General features: G+C 44.0%; 1 protein-coding gene across 9 annotated transcripts in view; it reads right to left on the reverse strand.

Annotated features, from left to right (window-relative positions):
• Nucleotides 1-20,500, reverse strand: part of FAXC (failed axon connections homolog, metaxin like GST domain containing) — an 82,660-nt gene that overhangs the window by 17,360 nt on the left and 44,800 nt on the right. The window lies entirely within an intron of this gene.

Genomic DNA, 20,500 nt, shown 5'->3' on the forward strand with positions numbered 1-20,500 from the left:
CACACATGAATTATAGGTTCATTTAACTGCGTGTCAAAAGCTTTGCAGAGTCAAAATGCATGCACCCCCTTTCTCTTAAAAAAATTAGAAACAAAAGTAAAACAAATTAAATAATTTTATGATATGTCAACCCATACAATAGCAAAACGGGGAAGTAACTGGGAACATATCAAGAGAAGCAGATGAGGGAGGAGGTTCATGGGCAAAAGGGAGATCTGATCACCCCCAGCCCTCTGGAGCCACCTCCTTGTCTCAAACGCTAGTACTGAAAGCCTGAGATGCTTGAGAACACCTGGAAGTTTGCTTACATGGTCTCAAAAGTAACTCAAACCAAGAACACCAACCTCAGCACTTGCTTTTTTAGATTAATACATTTCCTCAGGAAAAACAAGAAGCCTAAAATAAGTTACTTAGGAAGTTTGGAGGCGAGGTTGTCCATGCTGCCCCACGGTCTCGGCAACACTCTCGCCACTGAGCACCAGCCTCCGCGGGAAACACTACATAAACAGAAGCCATGAAGTTACAGGTCCAGCCCTGGGATCAGGCTCACATACAATGGTGTTTCGCACTGCTGCTCCCATCTCTCCTTTTCCATCACTACTGAACTAGTTCAGTCCTCGCCACCTGGACTATCACACATGACCTGTTAAAATGGCCCCCGGAAGTCTCCTCAGGTGCTGTGGCATAGAGAGGCAGCACAGGTGGTTTATATGCTGGCAACATCATTATTCACTGTGGTAGGCTGATCAGTACTTAACCTCTCAATGCCTCAGTTTGCCCACCTGGAAAATGGGGATATTACCAGTGCCCATCCCTTAGGGGTATTGTGAGACTGAACGGCATAATGCACTGTATCTATGTACCTCACACATTAGCTTCCACGACAGCAGCCCCTCTGTTTCTCCAGCCCGTTCCATATCCCACCTGAACTTAAGTCACCATGATAAGACTTTTCACCATGTCACTCCCTTTCACAAATACCTTCAATAGGCTGTAAAATGGATTATGAAATAAAGCCCAAACTCAGAATTCCAGGCTCAGGATGCTCTGCCTCCAACCCATGTTCCAGCTTTGTCTGTCACTCCTCCCTTATTCTAGCACACCTGGGGAACACCTGCCATTCCCAAGCAAGCTTCGTGCTTCCCAAGGCTACATTTTTGCCCATGCTGTGCCCCCCCCTTTCCCTGCCCCCTACAACCTGTATGTGCCCTCCACTTCTCTCCATTTGGTAAGTTATATCCATCCTTCAAGGTCCAGCACCAGCCTCCTTTCAAAGCTTTCTCTATTCTTTCTGGTGGTAATGGGAGTTTTCAGTTCACACAGCTCTGTGTTCAAATCTCGCTATTACACACATGACCTTATAGGACTTTAAGGCCTTTTGCGCCTATTGACTTCAATTTATGAAGCACAAAATGGGAGGAATTGCTGGTTGTTTAGACGAATAAATGAGGTGACCTGAGGAGAGCACACAGAAGATAGTTCTTCGGGCGCTTGGGTGGCTCAGTCAGTTAAGCGTCTCTTTTTTTTTTTTTTTTTTTTTTGAATGTTTATTTTGAGAGAGAGCACACATGTGCCAGCAGGAGAGGGGCAGACAGAGAGGGAGAGAGAGAGTCCCAAGCTGGCTTGTGCTGTCAGCGCAGAGCCTGAAGCAGGGCTCAATTTCATGAACCGTGAGATCATGACCCGAGCCAAATCAAGTTGGATGTTTAACCAACTGAGACACCCAGGCACCCCTAGCATCCTACTCTTGATTTTGGTTCAAGTCATGATCCGAAGTCATGAGATGGAGCCCCACATTGGGTTCTGTGCTGAGTGTGCAGCCTGCTTAAGATTCTGCTTCTGGGGCGCCTGGGTGGCTCAGTCGGTTGAGCGTCCGACTTCAGCTCAGGTCACAATCCCATGGTTTGTGAGTTCGAGCCCCATGTCAGGCTCTGTGCTGACAACTCAGAGCCTAGAGCCTGCTTTGGATTCTCTCTCTCTCTCTCTCTCTCTCTCTCTCTCTCTCTGCCCCTCCCCCACTAGTGCTCTGTCTCTCAAAAATAAATGAATGTAAAAAAAAATTTTTTTTTAAAGATTCTCTCTCTCTCTCTTTCTGCCCCTCTCCCCCACTCACATGCTTGCTCTCTAAAAATAAAAAAATAAAAACCATTAAAAAAAGAAGAAGATAGGGTCTTGCCTCTTCTCACCCTGCCTCTTGAGTAGCATTTTTTTTCCATACTGTGCTGTGCTGGTGGGTTTTTATCTTTCCAACTATATGGTAAGTTCTTTGAAAGTAGGAAAAACTTCTTATTTTTATGAAACAAACTCAAATACAATGTTTACTACATGCCAGCATGGTTCTAGATGCTGTACTCTAAAAATATCCACCCACTTCACTGTTCTTGAGCAGCAAGCTGACAACACTAAGCATCCAATGACAGTAAACAAATTGGGAAGAGAAATGGCTGGAGGTGGGAATGTGACTTAACAGGCCAACATGGCACAAGTAAAGCTGGAGGCTAATGCAACTGCGCTACGGATATGTAAATGTATCCAATCAACACTTTGTACACCTGACACAATGTTTCATGTCAATTACATCTCAATTTTAGAAGGAAGTTAAGGGGCGCCTGGGTGGCGCAGTCGGTTAAGCGTCCGACTTCAGCCAGGTCACGATCTCGCGGTCCGTGAGTTCGAGCCCCGCGTCGGGCTCTGGGCTGACGGCTCGGAGCCTGGAGCCTGTTTCGGATTCTGTGTCTCCCTCTCTCTCTCTGCCCCTCCCCCGTTCATGCTCTGTCTCTCTCTGTCCCAAAAATAAATTAAAAATGTTGAAAAAAAAAATTAAAAAAAAAAAAAAAAAAGAAGGAAGTTAAAAACAACAACACAAAGACCAAGGAAAGCCCTACAATTTGCTGAACCTGCCCAAATTGTCTTTTCTGGTGACTACGAGCAAGCTGTTCAGGCCAGAGCCCTCAGGGGTTTCCCACTGCCAACCAACATCTCCCTTATTTGGGTCTTACCCTGGCATCTAAAAGCCCACTACCTGTATGCTGGGAACACACGGAAAAAATACTGTCTGGGCAAAAATAACAAAGCAAACCTGGGTAAATCATTTGTTCTCAAGAGTGTCAGTTATTTCTTAAATGGCGCTCCCTGCTGGCTCCATGCCTTGGCATTAGTGCTGGCATGAGAGACGCAGGTTGGCCAAAGCACCCTGGCCCCAGAGCTCTCATGCCACTGTGCAGGGGCAAGAGAGGTGGGCCAGCCGATGGTCCCTCCAGGATTGTGCCAGGGCTCAGCCCATTCAAGGCCCTAACATAAGAAAACTTTTCTTCCCTCCAGAAAGAAGAAAAACAAGATAGAGGACAACTACAGTAGCTTCCTGATCAAAAGAAAGAAAAGAAACTGTGGATCCCCTTAGTTTGATTAAAAAAGAGAGAGAGAGTCTAAGGGAAATGCCAGAATGAAGTCAGTAAACTGTGATGGCTGTTGTAGAATCCAAAGACTCTGGGGGCAAGAGGCAAAAATGCATATGGATAAACAAAAAAAATTGGGGGGGCACCTGGGTGGCTCAGTCAGTTAGGCATCCAAGTCTTGATCTCAGCTCGTCATGATCTCATGGTTCATGAGTTCAAGCCCTGCATCAGGCTCTGTGGTGACAGTGTGGAGCCTGGAGCCTGGTTGGAATTGTCTCTCTCCTTCTCTCCGCCCCTCACCTGTTTGTGCTCTCTCTCTCTCAAAATAGATAAATAAACTTAAAAAAAAAAAAAAACCCTTGGGAAACCTAAAAACAGAGCACATAGGACCTTGATAAAAACAAAAAATTAATTAAAAAAATATAATCATTTGAGGGCGCCTGGGAGGCTCAGTTAAGCATCTGACTTCAGCTCAGGTCATGATCTCATGGTTTGTGTGTTCAAACCCTGCATCAGGCTCTGTGCTGACAGCTCAGAGCCTGGAGCCTGCTTCTGATTCTGTGTCTCTGTCTCTCTCTGCCCCTCTCCTGTTTGTTCTCTGTCTCTCTCTCTCAAAAATAAACATTAAAAATTAAAAAGAATATATATATATATATATATATATATATATATATATATATATATATATAAAATCATTTGAATCCATACATCAAGTAGTATATATAGTATTCAGCCCAAATTTCCCATTTAGTGTCAGAGCATTAAAACTAAAAGTTCACAGAGTTAGTAATAGAACCAGACTAATAAGGCTGGCATCAGATTTTTTTTTTTTTTAACGTTTATTCACTTTTGAGAGACAGAGAGAGACAGAGCATGAGTGAGGGAGGAACAGAGAGAGAGGGAGACACAGAATCCAAAGCAGGCTCCAGGCTCTAAGCTGTCAGTACAGAGCCCAACGCAGGGCCCAAACTCACTGACGGCGAGATCGTGACCCGAGCTGAAGTCAGACATCCAACTGACTGAGCCACCCAGGTGCCCCTGACATTCAGATCCTCTGATCTCTGGCCTCATACTCTTTGCTCCCTGCAACATGCCTCATATACACAGATCATAGTCTCAGGGATGTTCCTTCTGGAACAGAAGGAGGGTTGAGCTGTGATCATTTACACACACAAAAAAAAAAAGGCTTTAGTTAGGAATACAGAATATAGAAAAAACAAACAAGGAAAGAAAAGTCTAGGGTTTTTTAAAGGTGCCTCCAAAAAAAATGGATGGAGTTTAGCATTTGTGGAAAATGCTGACTGACAGATACAACATTACAAGTGTATACACACACACGTTATAAATTTAGAGAATATTAAAATATACTCTGCTATTAAAAAGTCCTCAAGTACCAAATGGCAAGAAGCTTTTTAAAACCTTTTTATTTTGAGGGGCACCTGGGTGGCTCAATTGGTTAAGCATCCAACCTTGGCTCAGGTCATGATCTCGTGGTTTGTGAGTTCAAGCCCCATGTCGGGCTCCATACTAACAGTACGGAGCCTGCCTGGGATTCTCTCTCTCCTTCTCTCTGCCCCTTGCCCACTTGCTCTCTCTTTCTCTAAAAATAAATAAATAAAAAATAAATAAATAAAAAAAATACTTAAACACCTTTTTATTTTGAAATGATTTTAGACTTACGGAAAAGTTACAAAAATAGAGTTCCTGTTTACCTCTTAATCAGCTTCTGCTTATATCAACATCTTATATAACCACAGCACATTTATCAAAACTAAGAAATTAACACGAATACAGTACTATTAACCGCACTATAGACTCCATTCAAATTTTATTAGTTTTCCAACTAACGTCCCCTTGTGTTCCAGGAGCCAGTCTAGGATCCCGCACTACATTTAGGTGTCCTGTATCCTTAACTCCTCCAAACTGAAACTTCCTCACTCTCCTTGTCTTTTGTAACCTCAACATTTTTAAACAATACTAGTCAGTTATTTTGCACCATGTTCATCAATTTGAGTTTGTCTAAGGTTTTTTATGATTAGATTGGGTCATGCAGGGATGCCTGGGTGGCTCAGTCAGTTAAGCATCTGACTTAGTTTCCGTTCGGGTCATGATCTCACGGTTGATGGCTGCAAGCCCCATGTCAGCACAGAGACTGCTTGGGATTCTCTCTCTGCCTCTCTTTCTTCCTTTCTTTCTCTCTCTCACCATCTCTCTTAAAAATAAATAAACAAATTTTAAAAACCAGATTAGGTCATACATTTTTGGCAAGAATTCCATGGAAGTAATAATGTACCCTTCTGTGATAGGTAATTTTATGTGTCAACGTGACTAGGCCACAGAGTGCTAAATTATTTGGTCAAACATTATTTTGGACATTTTTGTGGGGGTGTTTTGGATGAGGTTAATATTTTTTTTTTAACGTTTTTTTTTTTTTGTTTTTTTTTTTTGAGACAGAGAGAGACAGAGCATGAACGGGGGAGGGTCAGAGAGAGGGAGACACAGAATCCGAAACAGGCTCCAGGCTCTGAGCTGTCAGCACAGAGCGCGACGCGGGGCTCGAACTCACGGACCACGAGATCATGACCTGAGCCGAAGTCGGCCGCTTAACCGACCGAGCCACCCAGGCGCCCCTGGATGAGGTTAATATTTAAGTGGAGACTGAGTATAGCAAATTACCTTCTCAAATATGGGTGGGCCTCATCCAATCAGTGGAAGAATAAACAAAACTTCTGACTCTCCCCAGAGTAAGAGAGAATTCCTTCTGCCTGACTGCCTTCAAATGGGGATGTGGGCTTTTTTCCTGACTTTGGACTCAAATTGAAACATTGGCTTATCCTGGGTCTCGAGCCTGCTGACGTTTGGATTGGAACCACTCCAACAGCAATCCCGGGTCTCTAGCTTGCCGACTCACCCAGCTTATCTTGTGACATCAGCCTCTATAACTGCATGAGCCAATGCCTTATACTAAAACTTTATACTAAATACACATATACCAAATATATTTATTTATTTACATACAGCTTATTGGTCTGTTTCTCTGAAGAGCCCCCGACTAATATGCCTTCTCTGGGCATCATAATAGAGGGTCCATAATGTCTGTGTGTCTTATCATTGGTAAGGTTAACCTTGACTATGTCGTAAAGATGGTACCTGTGAGATTTCTTCACTGTAGTGCTACTATTTTTCCTTTTGCAATTAAGAATCTTGGGAGAGCTATTTTGAAACTATATAAATAGCATGTTTCTCTGCAAACTCTGGCCCACTGATTTCAGCATTACTACTATGACGTTTGCCTCATCAGGATTTTCTGTTTCTCTCACTCCTTCTAACCTGTATTGATTAGTATTTTCCTATTCCCTACATCCCCCATCTACTAATGTATTCAATTATTTATTTATGTAAGTATGTATTCATCAATACTTATCTTATTCTATGGCTTATAATCCAATACTTTCATTATATATTTTATTGCTCAAATTGCTCTAGTTGTGGCCTTTTGGACGTTGGCAGGAAGTAATTTTAAGAGGGAAATTGAATTTAGATGTGACTCTGCTTAGAGACAAAGAGGCCGAGCTAAGGTCTCAAGACTTCAGCACTCCCAGCTTTCACCAAGCAGTTCCAGATCTTGCAGCCAGACATTGCAAAAACAAAACACTAAGGGCATTTGTGAAGGGTACTAAAGGAACAGGCTTGGGGGATGAGGCAACTCGAGTTTTATTTTCAATAAGTAAACTACCCCCACCAGCTTCTGTAGGGAGGGACAGAAGCAGCTAAGAGATATCTGAGCACCCACAACTCCCTGCCAGCCTCCAGGCTGGGAGCTTGGACCAGAACCACTGGTGAGGGCAAATGAAGGCTGAACATATCAGAAACCCTGGGAGGTGAGGGATATCAGACTTCCTGAGGGATACTCCACCAGAGGCCAGTCTCCAAGCACCTGGAACACCTCTCCCTTGCAGAGCGCTCCTGACTATAAGGGTGAGCCCCCGTCACAAAAGAGTGTGGAGTATATCCAGCAAATGACGGCAGGGTGACTTCAGGTGCTCAGGGTGATTTCACAGAACTCCATGCCCTGATCTTCCAGTGGTCTTCTTGAGAGACCAGTGAAGAAATGCAAGTATAGGGACCAAACAGCCAGAGGGGAGGAGCCGTGGAGAAGAAAAGCCCACAGCAGGGGCAAAAGGAATTGGCTCCACTGAGGGCTAGGGAATGCTAGCTGGTCCTGGGTGTTTCTAGAATCTGATCTTACCTTTCTTGACTGGTTTGGGCAGCTCCTCTCCATGACAAATGCCATGATGCAGATGCAGTAACCATTGGGGCACCCAAGGATGACCAGAAATTGAGTGGGGGTGCTAAGTTAAGAATAACAAAAATGTTCTGGGACCCTAGAGGATATTTGCTCTCTGTACCTCAGACTTGAGCTATGATTGGACTTTATCAAGATCACTGGTCAAAATCTTGTGGTCCCATTAATATAAGGCTGCTTATCCTGACGTCCAAGCCTGACCTCTGGCTCTTTCCACAGTATCTTCCACTTCTCCTGTCATAGACAGCAACACAGGGCTGACCAGGAGACACCAGAACACAACAAAGATGAGAGTATATGGAAGAAGACTGAGCATGTTGGCCAGGTCCCTCACGCCCATTAGGACGGACTGAGATGATAGGTAGAAATGAGGGGGAAGGGTGAATATGGAGAACAAAGCCACAGAGTTGTCCAGGGAGAACTAAACCAACATGGAGTCTGAGAAGAAGAGTCAGAATCCAAGCCTGAAGATTCAGACCAAACTGAGAGAACAAGCTGTAGAGCTGAAGCAAGCAAGGTTTGGTGAGCAGGGGAATCAAGGGAAGAGGAGAAAAGCAGAGAACTTTCTAAGTGGGTCTTAAAAGTCTCACTTAGAGGTAGGACCACATAATGGTGCAACTAAGAAAGAACTCCGGGTCCTAGGCTGCTGCCTGGCTCTCAGCCTCCACCTTGGGGAGAACAGGTGAGAGCTGACAGCTGCTAACTTTCCTGAGTCCCCGGCTGGGCACACCAAGGTCTAGCTAGTATGCATGCTCTACTTCAGTCAAACATGCTAAGTGTTCATCCTATTCCCCCAGCCTCAAACAACTTCTTATCTGACCTAAGACTTCCCATCAGACTCAGATCAGGTCCTCCCTCTTCTACTCGGTGAAGACCACCCTCACTGTCGTGGTCCCACAGAGTACCTCTCATTTCCCACTCTTTTGCTAAATCCCAGAGGTATAATGGCTTAGAGCAAGGCTACTCAAAGAATAATCTGAGACCATGAGCATCACAAATTCTCACATCCCATCTACTGAATTAGAATGTCTGGGAGTGAGACTAGAAAAATCTGTGTTTCAATAAGCTTTCAGGTCAGTCAAAATCACCTGGAGGGCCTGCAGAGCTTGGGCCACACTTTGAATGACACTGTTCTAGGTGATTCTTATGCTAGAGTTTGAGAAGTATTGGTTTGGACGAGATCAGTGATCTTCAATTCAAGTACACATCATAATCACCTGGAGGTCTTTTAAAAAACACTGATTGATGCCCTTACCCCCACACCAGGAGTTTCTGATTCAGTAGGTATGGAGTGGGACTCAAGAATCTGCATTTCTAACAGATCTCAGGTAATGCTGATGTTGCTGGTCCAGGGACCACACTTTGAGAACCACTGATCTAGCTCTCTCATCAGGTAATTCACACATGCCATCTCATAGTCTTATTTATGTGCATGTCCTGTCTCCTCACGTAGTTTTTAAGCTGTTTGAGGACATATAACCCTCTGGTTTACTTTTCTGTCCAACAGGTACCTATCACAATAGAAACTGTCAATTAGATGATAATAGCTGTAATTATGTTTGATCTCTGCCCTTTCTTAGAATGGAGAGCTACTGTAAGGATTAAAAGATAAAATAATGTGAAAGTACTTTGCAAACTAGAAGTGCTATTTTTTTTTAATGTTTATTCATTTTTGAGAGACAGAGTGTGAGTGGGGGAGGGGCAGAGACAGAGGGAGACACAAAATCCGAAGTAGGCTCCAGGCTCTGAGCTGTCAGCACAGGGCCCAACGCGGGGCTCGAACTCACAAACCGTGAGATCATGACCTGAGCTGGAGTCGGACACCCAACTGACTGAGCCACCCAAGGGCCCCTGGAAGTGCTATTTTTTTAATTTAAATTTTTGTTAATGTTTATTCATTTTTGAGAGACAGAGGGAAACAGAGCATGAGTGGGAGGAGGGGCAGAGAGAGACGGAGAAGCAGGCTCCAGGCTCTGAGCTGTCAGCACAGAGACCCACACAGGGCTTGAATTCACAGACCGCAAGATCATAACCTGAGGTGAAGCCAGACACTTAACTGACTGAGCCACCTAGGCACCCCTAGAACTGCTATTTTAACCCCAGTAGTCACAACAAGTCCTGCCTGTGGACAGAACCAGTCCAACATCTATCCCAGTGTAGAAATCCCTTCTCCCACTTTCCCACCACCTATTTCCCAACCCAATCCTGCTGGGGACTTCTCCATCATTTCTCGGGCAGGACAGACTATTCTATGGTTAGACAGTTCCAAACACTGGACAAAAATATGACTCCTTACAACTTCCATCATTCATCCCAGCTCTTTCCTTTGGAATCACAACAGAAATTATGGCCATATTTACTCTACCCATTCCTAGGAAAATAAATCTCCACTAACATATTTCCAAGTAAAAGCTGACCACCTGCACATATATCACTATGGAATAGTGGGTAGTAAGTTTACTTCAGGGCATTGGAAATAGCTACGGAAATGAACCTCTGACTCATGCCTGTTCCCTCCCTTACTAATTTTGCTCCCGTTTTCCACTGGTCATGACCAACTCTGCTTCTGCCATTTAGCTTAAGACAAAGAGCTCTGCGGGGCACCTGCGTGGCTCAGTCAGTTAAGCGGCTGACTTTGACTCAGGTCATGATCTTGCCATTCCCAAATTCGAGCCCCGTGTCAGGCTCTGTGCTGACAGCCTGGAGCCTGTTTCAGATTCTGTGTCTCCCTCTCTCTCTGCCCCTCCCCTGCTTGCACTCTGTCTTTCTCTCTCTTAAAAATAAACATTAAAAAGTTAAAGAGAGAAAGGGCTTTGCTAGAAAATATAAGTTCAAGACAGAAATTAAAGTCAAAAAAATTTCAAGCATGCATTTTTCTATTAGTCTAAGAAATAAAGAGAAATTGTGAATTTCCTTCTACTTGAGCACTGATATGACTTATAAGCAGATAATTCCAGTGAAGTCAATGTGGACACCACCAATAATTCTATTTGTCCTTCTCTCACCTTTAATTAGGAATTTGAGGAAAATTGAGAAATAAAAATTACTGAATACTTTCCCCAAGGATAGCACATGTCACAGAATCTTGCCAGCCAACTTTCCAGAAGACACATTAAGCTCTTTTTCCGCATATGAATCGCCAACAGAACAAAGCTACAAGGAAAAATAAAATCTACTTTCTGTTCTCTCTTACACTCCTGACCAGACCCTCTTTGTTGGGCTACTTCCTTTAAAGAGCTCTTGTCCATATTCCCAGCAACTCTAAAATCGCTGTGTATGAGACGCTTTCCATTGCGGGGGAGAAAGGAGTTGCTATCTTATATGTGAAGTTATTAATCAAGGAGAACACCAGAGGAAGCACCTAAATTTAATGCCTCCTCAGATTTAATTCTAGAAAGCAACTAGCTAGCCCTGCAATTTTCTGTAAGATTCTCTGAAAGAACACCCAAAAAGAATTTTTCTCAGCTTATATGAATCATCTTGACCGAGTCCCCACTGACCAAAACCAATCATCTCGCCTCTCCCTCCCCATCACCTCTTTGATGATGTCCCGGCTCTTCAGATTCTCTATGGATGAGACCAAGAAGTATAATCCATCCCCACTATAAGGAACGACTTGCATTTGTTCTTCTATACTTCAGTCCTCATAATGTGTCCTCATAATGTGTTCATAATGTGTCTGACCTTATGAACGTCACACACCCAAAGCCTCCATGGGCATATAACTGTAACTTTAGAAAACTTGGAGAAAGGATTTGCACCAAGTGGAAAAACTTCACACATGGGAAATTTAGATTAGGAAAGTACTCCTCAGAATGAGGCAAATGCCTGCTAAAACTCACGTATTATTATAATTTAATATCATTAAACAGTAGCTCCTGGAAATCACAAGGAACTACAACTAACCTCTCAAATGATGACGTAATGTTACTGACTCACTGATGATTGACCTTATTCATCTCTCTAGTTCTTCTTTTTTTTTTTTTTTTTTAATTTTAGAGATGGGGAGACAGAGAGCGAGAGGGAGAGACAGGCAGAGGGAGGGAGGGAGGGAGAGAAAGAGAGAGAGAGAGAGAGAGAGAGAGAGAGAGAGAATGCTAAGCAGGCTCCATGCTCAGCACGGAGCCCAAGGTGGGGCTCGATCCCACGACCCTGGGATTATGACCTTAGCTGAAATCAAAAGTTGGATACTCAACCAACTAAGCCACCCACGTACCCCTATTCATCTCTCTTCTTAAAGTTGCTACAATACTGTTGCTTCTGAGTCTGACTACACATTGGACTGAAATCTGAAGGGTTTAAAAATCACATGGGTCTCCCCAATCTCACCTCACCTTCCCAAGTACACCTTCTTTTTTTTTCTTTTTTAAGTTTATTTATTTTGAGAGAAAGAGAGAGAGAGAGAGCACAATCAGAGAAGGGGCAGAGAAAGATAGAGAGAGAATCCCAAGCAGGCTCCGCACTGTCACCACAGAGCCCAATGCCGGGCTTGAACTCATAAACCATAAGATCACGACCTGAGCCAAAACCAAGAGTGAGACACTTAACCAACTGAGACACCCAGGCTCCCCCACCAAGTACACCTTCTGAGGGCAAAGAAGACATATCACTCAACTCAAACTACATCCCAGGAGAGGCTTTCCCCTTAATTTCATTTCTGTCTCGGCTGCCCTGTATTCGGGCAAAGGAACCTGCTGTTCCATCTCTGTATTCAATAAGGACTATCTGGTAGCCCCCACATTCTGGTTTGGTTAGTGAAACAACACATCAGACAGAACTCAATGTCACACTGAATTTAAGTTCACATCCTTTTATAAGGAACTTACCCTTTTAAGAAGACTGACTAGTAGTGGATTCCCATGGGAGGTTTTGTGTTTGGCCATCAAGGCCATGCAAGCAGTCTCCACAGCCCTCAAGGACTTTTATTCATTTTATAGATCTCAGGTTTCACCTTAGTCAGAACCCAGGATCCTCAACCATTTTCGAACATTGAAGCAAGCACCAAGAACTGGTAAAGATCTTTCACCACCAGAACTGTTTAGGGCCTGCCCAGAGTGATGGATCTTACTCAGATTCACTCAATGGGCACAGGTCCCTTGGGGTAAAATCAAAGCTATCGATTTTATCTTTAAACATGGAAATCCTATATGTTCTCAAATGCTATGCCCATGACCATGCTAAATATCACATCAGAGTTCTGTGTGAAGCTTCTTCTTAAGTGCAGGACAGAATTCTTATCCTACTTTATAGGAGACCTTATTACTCCTGTACTGAATGCTTTTGTCCATGTATCCTGACCATTACACGGTTTAAAACGTGCCACATTACTCTCTCCCCAGTGCAGACTGCTTTCTCCAAGATCGCTGAATCCTGAGACAGAAACCTCCCACGTGCCAAGCTCTATTGCTTTGGAAAAGATACAGATTTCTTCAGAGCCAAGACAAAAATAACCCTTTAAGAATCAGAATGGGTAATCATAATAGTATCTTGAGAGACGGGAAGATAAGATTCTACTTCTGAAACATGTAAAACCTTTTACTGAAAAACTTGAGGCAAATGAGATCTGATGCCTGCCACCCACCACAGCAGGATAAGCACTCTTCGGTCTGCTGACAGCCTGGCATCACTCTTCACAACTCAGCAGTCACTAAGTCTCCTGCCGGGATTAACAGGACAGGAGCCATGCAGGTGTATTTCTTATTGCTGAATAACAAAGCACCCAAAACTCAGCAGCTTAAAACAACAAACATTTATTGCCTCAGTTTCTGTGGGTCCAGAATCCAGGCAGCCTTAGCCGGGTGCCTCAGGCTCAGGGTTTCTCACAGGCTATAATGAAGAAGTTGGCCAGGGTTGCAGTTAACTCAAGACTTGACTCAGGGAGGCTGTTTCCAAACTCATTCACAGGCCTCGGGTACTTGCTGGCTCTTGGCCAGAGACATGCCTTCCCTGCCACATGGATGTCTCCATAGAGCAGCTCACAACAGTGCTGGCTTCCGTCAAAGCAAGCAAGTGACAGCAAGAGCAAGAGAGAGGAGATGCCCAAAATGGAAGCCACAGTCTTTTTATAACCTCACCTTGGAAAGGATATCCCATCGTTTCTGCCATATTCTATTTGTTGGAAGCAAATCAATAAATCTAGCTTACACTCAAGGGGAGGGGATTATACAAAAGGATGAACACCAGGAGGCAGGAATCACTGGGGGCCATCTTGGAGGCTGCCTACTACAGGAGGAATCTATCAGGGCTACATTCAAAAGCATTTGGAAGTTTAATGTCACGATACCTGTAGTTTACTCTAAAATACTAGCACGCGCACACACACACACACACACACACACACACAAATAGCGAAAGCAAATATAGCAAAATGTTAACAATCATTAAATCAAGATGATGATTATAAAGCTATTCACTGGACTACTATTCTACTTTTCTGTGTCTGGAAAGTTTCCTAATTAAAAAAATCAAAACCATCTGATCTTGTTCAGTAATAATGGATCAAGGAGGAAAATTGTATCAACTAAACTAAATCTTATAACATTATAACATTTGGCAGAAAACCTCAATGTTTAAATAGACTATACTAAACCACCCTCATCTAACAGGTTACTGAACTGAACTACTTGGGGTTTATTTGGTACCCAGATGCTCTGACAGTCTCATCAGAATGGTTCCTTGTGACTCTGTCTAGATTGTGAAATCAATGAAGAAAGAAATCACACCAGATGATGAGCACTACTTGAGTGCTAACACAGTACCCCCAGTACCCAGCCCCATGCCCCACACCTAGCAGGTACTCAGTAAGCATATCAAATCTTTTAGACCAAAGTTATCCCTCCCATACGTGATGGCATAGAACTCTTGGATCTAGAACTCCGGGCACAACCAAAGGCGTGTATAGGTGCTTGAGCTAATAGTTCATGAAGAACTATTTGGCCCTGTCCTAGACAGCTACAGCTCACTGTTCCATGGAGGCAAGATGGCCTTCTAACCAGGTAACACAATGAGTCAGGACCTTAAGTTCTCATGAGAGAACATCAAAGCCTGGACCACCTGGTTTCTAATGTAAGGAGAACTGTCTTAAACCAATAACATGGAAGAGCTCTACCTCTGGTAGTCACCAAAAGAATTAAACATAAAAGAGCTGACTCAGGGCTAGCTAAAACTTTCCCTCAACTTCTGCCCCCAAAACTATCTTATATTAAACGGTGAGTCTATGAGGTGCCTGTGCCGTGGCTATAGGATAAGTTATCAAAACCTTTAGGCTCTCTAACCTCCAAGTCTATAATAACTTACATCACAAAAAATATATATAGGAACTACATTAAAGTAGGTCTCCAGGGGCGCCTGGGTGGCTCAGTCAGTTAAGCGGCCGACTTCGGCTCAGGTCATGATCTCGCGGTCCGTGAGTTCGAGCCCCGCGTTGGGCCCTGTGCTGACAGCTCAGAGCCTGGAGCCTGTTTCAGATTCTGTGTCTCCTGTCTCTCTGACCCTCCCCTGTTCATGCTCTGTCTCTCCCTGTCCCAAAAATAAATAAAATGTTAAAAAAAAAATTAAAAAAATAAAAAATAAAGTAGGTCTCCAGAAATATGCCTTTGGAATAGCAATTCAATGATAGACCTTGAGCTTTCACTAAGGAAAACTTTTATAAATGTTTACATTCAAAAACACTATCTAGGGGTGCCTGGGTGGCTCAGTCGGTTGAGCATCCAACTTTGGCCCAGGTCATGATCCCACGCTTTGTGGGTTCAAGTCCCGTGTCGGGCTCTGTGCTGACAGCTCGGAGACTGGAGCCTGCTTCGATTCTGTGTTTCCTTCTCTCTCTGCCCCTCCCCCACTCTGTCTCTCTGTCTCCCAAAAATAAGTAAACATTAAAAAAAAATTTTAAAAACAAAACACTGTCTATAAGGGCCACCTGACTGGTTCAGTCCATAGAGCATGTGACTCTGGATCCCAGATCTTATTTATTTTGAGAGAAAGAGAGCAGGGGAGAGGAAGAGAGAGAAGGAGACAGAAAGAATCCCAAGCAGGCTCTACACTGTCAGCACTGTGAACTCACAAACTGTGAGATCGTAACCTGAGCCAAAACCAAGAGTCAGAAGCTTAACCAACTGAGCCACCCAGGTACCCCTCAAGTTTCCCTTCTTACCTTGGTGGCCAAAAAAACTTAAACTGTGCCCGATTCCAGGAATACACTCATTCCAAGAACATGATTTTTTCACTCAGTTTCTGAAAGTTTTGTATTATGGTTCCATATGTTATATTCCCCTCCCTTACATGTGGATTGCCTCAAATTCCTTTTGGAAGTTAGTATTCATTCAGCACACAGTTACTGAGTGCCTACTATTTTCCAGACCTTCTGTTAGGTACAAGGGTTAGAGGGAAGCCAATCAGTCAATTCCTTCAAAATAATAAATAATGTTCTCAGGCAAGGTTTGGGGAAAGTTGGGGTGGGGGGATGGGAGGCACAGAAAGAGGCCAGACAAGTACAATATAGTACTCCATGATGGAAGCCATTACAAAATGAAACAGGAGAGAAGAGCAACATACAATGTAGGCAGCCCCATGGGGCTGGAGGAGGTTGAGAACATCAAGAAAGTTTCCAAATAGAAATAAAACTTACACACCTGTGGAATTAAGCAAGGCAAGGGAGACCGCCTATGTGAAGACATGAAACTGTCCAACAGCACAGTGTGCTTCAGGAATCCAAGGGTAATTTGCTGTGGTAGAAAGCAATGTGCATGAGAGGGAGAAGCAGGAAATGAGGATTGAGATGTGAGCAGAATTCAAGTTGTAAAGAAAAGGAGTTTGGATGTTAGTCTAAAAGACTGAGAGCCTACAGTTCAGGTTTACATCTTAAACAGCTAGATTAAACACGCTAAGAGCCTACATCTTAAACACACTAAAAGCCTACATCTTAGATTAAACACGCTAGCAGAATTAAAAAGCAGACCTGGTGGGGCGCCTGGGTGGCGCAGTCGGTTAAGCGTCCGACTTCAGCCAGGTCACGATCTCGCAGTCCGTGAGTTCGAGCCCCGCGTCAGGCTCTGGGCTGATGGCTCGGAGCCTGGAGCCTGTTTCCGATTCTGTGTCTCCCTCTCTCTCTCTGCCCCTCCCCCGTTCATGCTCTGTCTCTCTCTGTCCCAAAAATAAATAAATAAAAAAAATAAAAAATAAAAAATAAAAAAAAAATTAAAAAAAAAAAGCAGACCTGGAGATTGGGACATCAGCTAAGAAGCTGTGGCAAAATCTAAGCAAGAGACATCGGGTGGCCCTCCTATAGCGATGGGGCAGAAAGGAGGTAGGAGAAGAAGGCATTTGGTGAGCACCCTGGTGATGAGGTAGGTGTATCCATTCCTTCGGTGAGCAAGCACTGATAGAGCCCTCAGCTCTAGAGACCAACTCCTGGGTCCAAGCCTGACCCCACCCCACCGCTTATTAGCTATATGCTCTTAGGTCAGTTAGTAAACCACTCTGTACCTCAGTTTCCTCACTTACAAACCAGGCATAATACTACTGGTAATAATAACAATGTACCTACCCTCATATACCTTTGGTGAGGATGAATGAGAATAGTTCCTGTCTCATTTAATTCTCACCAAAATCGTATGAGAATAGGTATTGTTATTATATCACTGTGAGGATACACACACACACGTATACATACACCTATATGTATGTGTCATATATTTATAGTAGATATTTCATATCACATATGATAAGTATAATGTTAAAGATTATTATATAATCAGAGTATAATATGCATTATGTATGTTACTATGAAAGTAGGGATTATGAGGGTATTATATGAGGGTATTATATATTGTATTACTATTTGCTTACGCACACTGGCAATGCTCCACAAATATCAGCTCTTGTCAATATTATTTTGGTTATATGCAAGACAGCTCTGGAGGCTTGGGATACAGGGATTAACAGAACAGACAAGGTCACTGGTCTTGTGGAGTTTACATCACATGGAGTGATGATAAACAAGCCAATCAATAAGTGATAAGTGCCACGCAGAGAATAAAAGTAAGGTGACATGACAGCGGGTGGCTGACAGCTACACTAAACAGTTCTGTGAGTCAGGGAAGGCCTCTCTGTGGAAGTGATATTTACCCAGAGATATGAATGTCCAGGAGGATCTAGCAATGCAAAGATCTTGAGGGCGAGAATTTTAGGCACAAGGAACAGCTAAGACAAATGCCCTAGATGGGAAACAAACTTGGTGGGTTTACGAAGCAGAGAGAAGACCAGTGCAGCTGGCATATAATGGACAAGTAGGATTAAGAAGTGAGACTGGAGGGGTGCCTGGGTGGCTCAGTCAGTTAAGCGGCCGACTTCGGCTCAGGTCATGATCTCGCAGTCTGTGAGTTCGAGCCCCGCGTCAGGCTCTGTGCTGACCACTCAGAGCCTGGAGCCTGTTTCAGATTCTGTGTCTCCCTCTCTCTGACCCTCCCCTGTTCATGCTCTGTCTCTCCCTGTCTCAAAAATAAAAATAAAATGTTAAAAAAAAAAATTAAAAAAAAAAAAAAAAAAAGGAAGTGAGACTGAAAAGCAGGCAGGGCTCTGGCAATATAGGGATTTGAAAGCCAGGTAGAAGATAACGGAAAAGGAGAAATCTAGAATGACTTTTTAGCATCTGACCTGAATAACTGAATGTATGCTGATCCCATTCGCAGAGAAGTCACAGGTTTGGTGGGAGGGTAAGGAGTTCTTTGGGGATGTGCTGAACTTGAGGTGGCTGTGGGACACCTATGTGAAGATAACAGCTGGACTCAGGAGATGACCAGAATGTGGGGAAGGGAATCTGAGGAACCACTGTAGGGGCCAATGGCAGGCTGTCCCCAAAATGTGCCACTTTGGCATATTATTTTACATAAAAGTTACTTAAGAGAAGCCTGTGCAAGGACACTCAGACCATCCTCCACCCCCTGAAAGCAGGAAATAAATCTCCCATGTGAAAGGTGTCCTCCCTGTACCAGGAGACAAGAGACAATCTTACCACCAGAAACCAGAAATTTAGAGCCGAGAAGGCCGTATAAACAACCTGTGTTACCTTTACTAATTTATTACTGCAGCCCAAATACTGTTTAGAATTCCTTACTAACTGAAGCTCCCGAAGTTTTCTTTTTTCTATCAATTCCTCATAGATGTATTGTCTCTTTGTCCAAAAAATATACAATCTGCCTGCCTTGGTCATTTCTTTAGGTCTCAATCTCATTATGGGGCCTCTGCATGTATGTAATAAAACTGGTTTTTTTTTTCCTCCTGTTAATCTATCTCAAGTAAATTTAATTTTTAGTCCAGCTGGAAGACCTTAAAAGATAGAAAAGAATTTTTCATTCCCTTCACCATCAGTATTTAAGGAACTTGCAAAGGAAAAGTAGGAAAGAAAGGTCAGACAGATCAGTAAGATAAAGGCTAAAAAGTGTTCTGCAAAGACTTCTGGCTTCTCCCAGACCACTTGGGTTCAAATCTAAGCTCCGCCATTTACTAACTGGGTGTCCCTGGGCAGGGGACTTCTTTGTGCCTAAATTTCTTCATGGGAAGGATCACTGTGAGCACTAATGAGTTCATGCAAAGTAAGTGCCCGCATTGGGTTGGTAGGTTATAGCCAATTAGGACACGGCCTGAAACAGCAAGATACTAATGCCTCCTCAGGGGATGCCCAGAAATCTGTGACTTGAAAATGGAGGATGAAGCCTCCAGAGAAAGAGAAAGCCTGAATCCTTTGTTCTTCAACACTTCCAAGAAACCTCATTTCCATTAGCCTTACAGCAGGAGACACTCCTCAGAGTCTCTCCCTCAGGTAGACATTTCCTACTTCCAAATGAAGCCTGAAATAAGGCTTTTATGCAGATCTGGCGAACAGGCAGGTTGCCATTTATCCTTCCAAGAGCACCTGAGGGCAGGGTAGGGCGGGGGGGGGGGGGGGGGGCTAGGAGTCTGGATACAGTGGTGCAAGAGTGAATGGGAGGTGAGTATGACAATCGCTGCTTTTCAGATAAGCTTTGTGAAGGGAAGTCAAGGGATCGACAGAAGGGAGAGACTTCTATGTAAGTAGGAGGAGCCTGTAAAGAAATACAGGGTGAAGAGAGGAAAGAGAGAATTTGAACTCAGACTCCTAAAGAGGGAAGGATGGGAGGGGATGGGACTCCTCAGAATGACGAGGCTGAAGCTGACCAGGCTGACTGGGGCACTGCAGGATGGGAAAGGCGGAGGGGAGCTGGGCGAGGGGATGAGAACAGCGTCCGTCATGGATCTCGGGCTAGGCTGAGTGACAGTGAAGTGAATAGGGGAAGGGGGGGCTAACAAAATGGCAGAGGCGGGGGGGAGAAGGTGAAGGAGAAAGGAGCCTGAGGTTGAGAGACAGTCAGCGATCAAGTGTGGAAGTGAGGTGGCTACTCAGGGCGCACCGGCAGGCTCTGAGGCCCTGGTCAGAAGTCAACAGCACCAGGTGCCCTCTGAGTCCGGAGCTGGCCCAGGGGAGAAGGCAGGCAGCTCTGTGGAAGGAGCAGAGGTCGCTGCAGGGTTCGGGGTGGAGGCTGGGAGGTGTTGGACAAAGGCCCACACAAGCGCTGTGGATGCCTACAGTGGGGTCAGGACTGAAACCTTGGTCAGGATAACCTTGGGTCTGGCTGTCCATCTGCATAAATCTTTAAGATTCCAAGTGAGATTGAGAAAATACTTGCCTCAAACATCACTGAGCATAGATCTGTGAGATATAAATAGATCAGTTACATTTTAAAGGAAACCTCAAGTTCAATAGAAAAATGGACAAAGGATTGGAACA

Source organism: Neofelis nebulosa, chromosome 6, assembly GCF_028018385.1.
Source record: "Neofelis nebulosa isolate mNeoNeb1 chromosome 6, mNeoNeb1.pri, whole genome shotgun sequence".
Classification (NCBI taxonomy): Eukaryota; Metazoa; Chordata; class Mammalia; order Carnivora; family Felidae; genus Neofelis; species Neofelis nebulosa.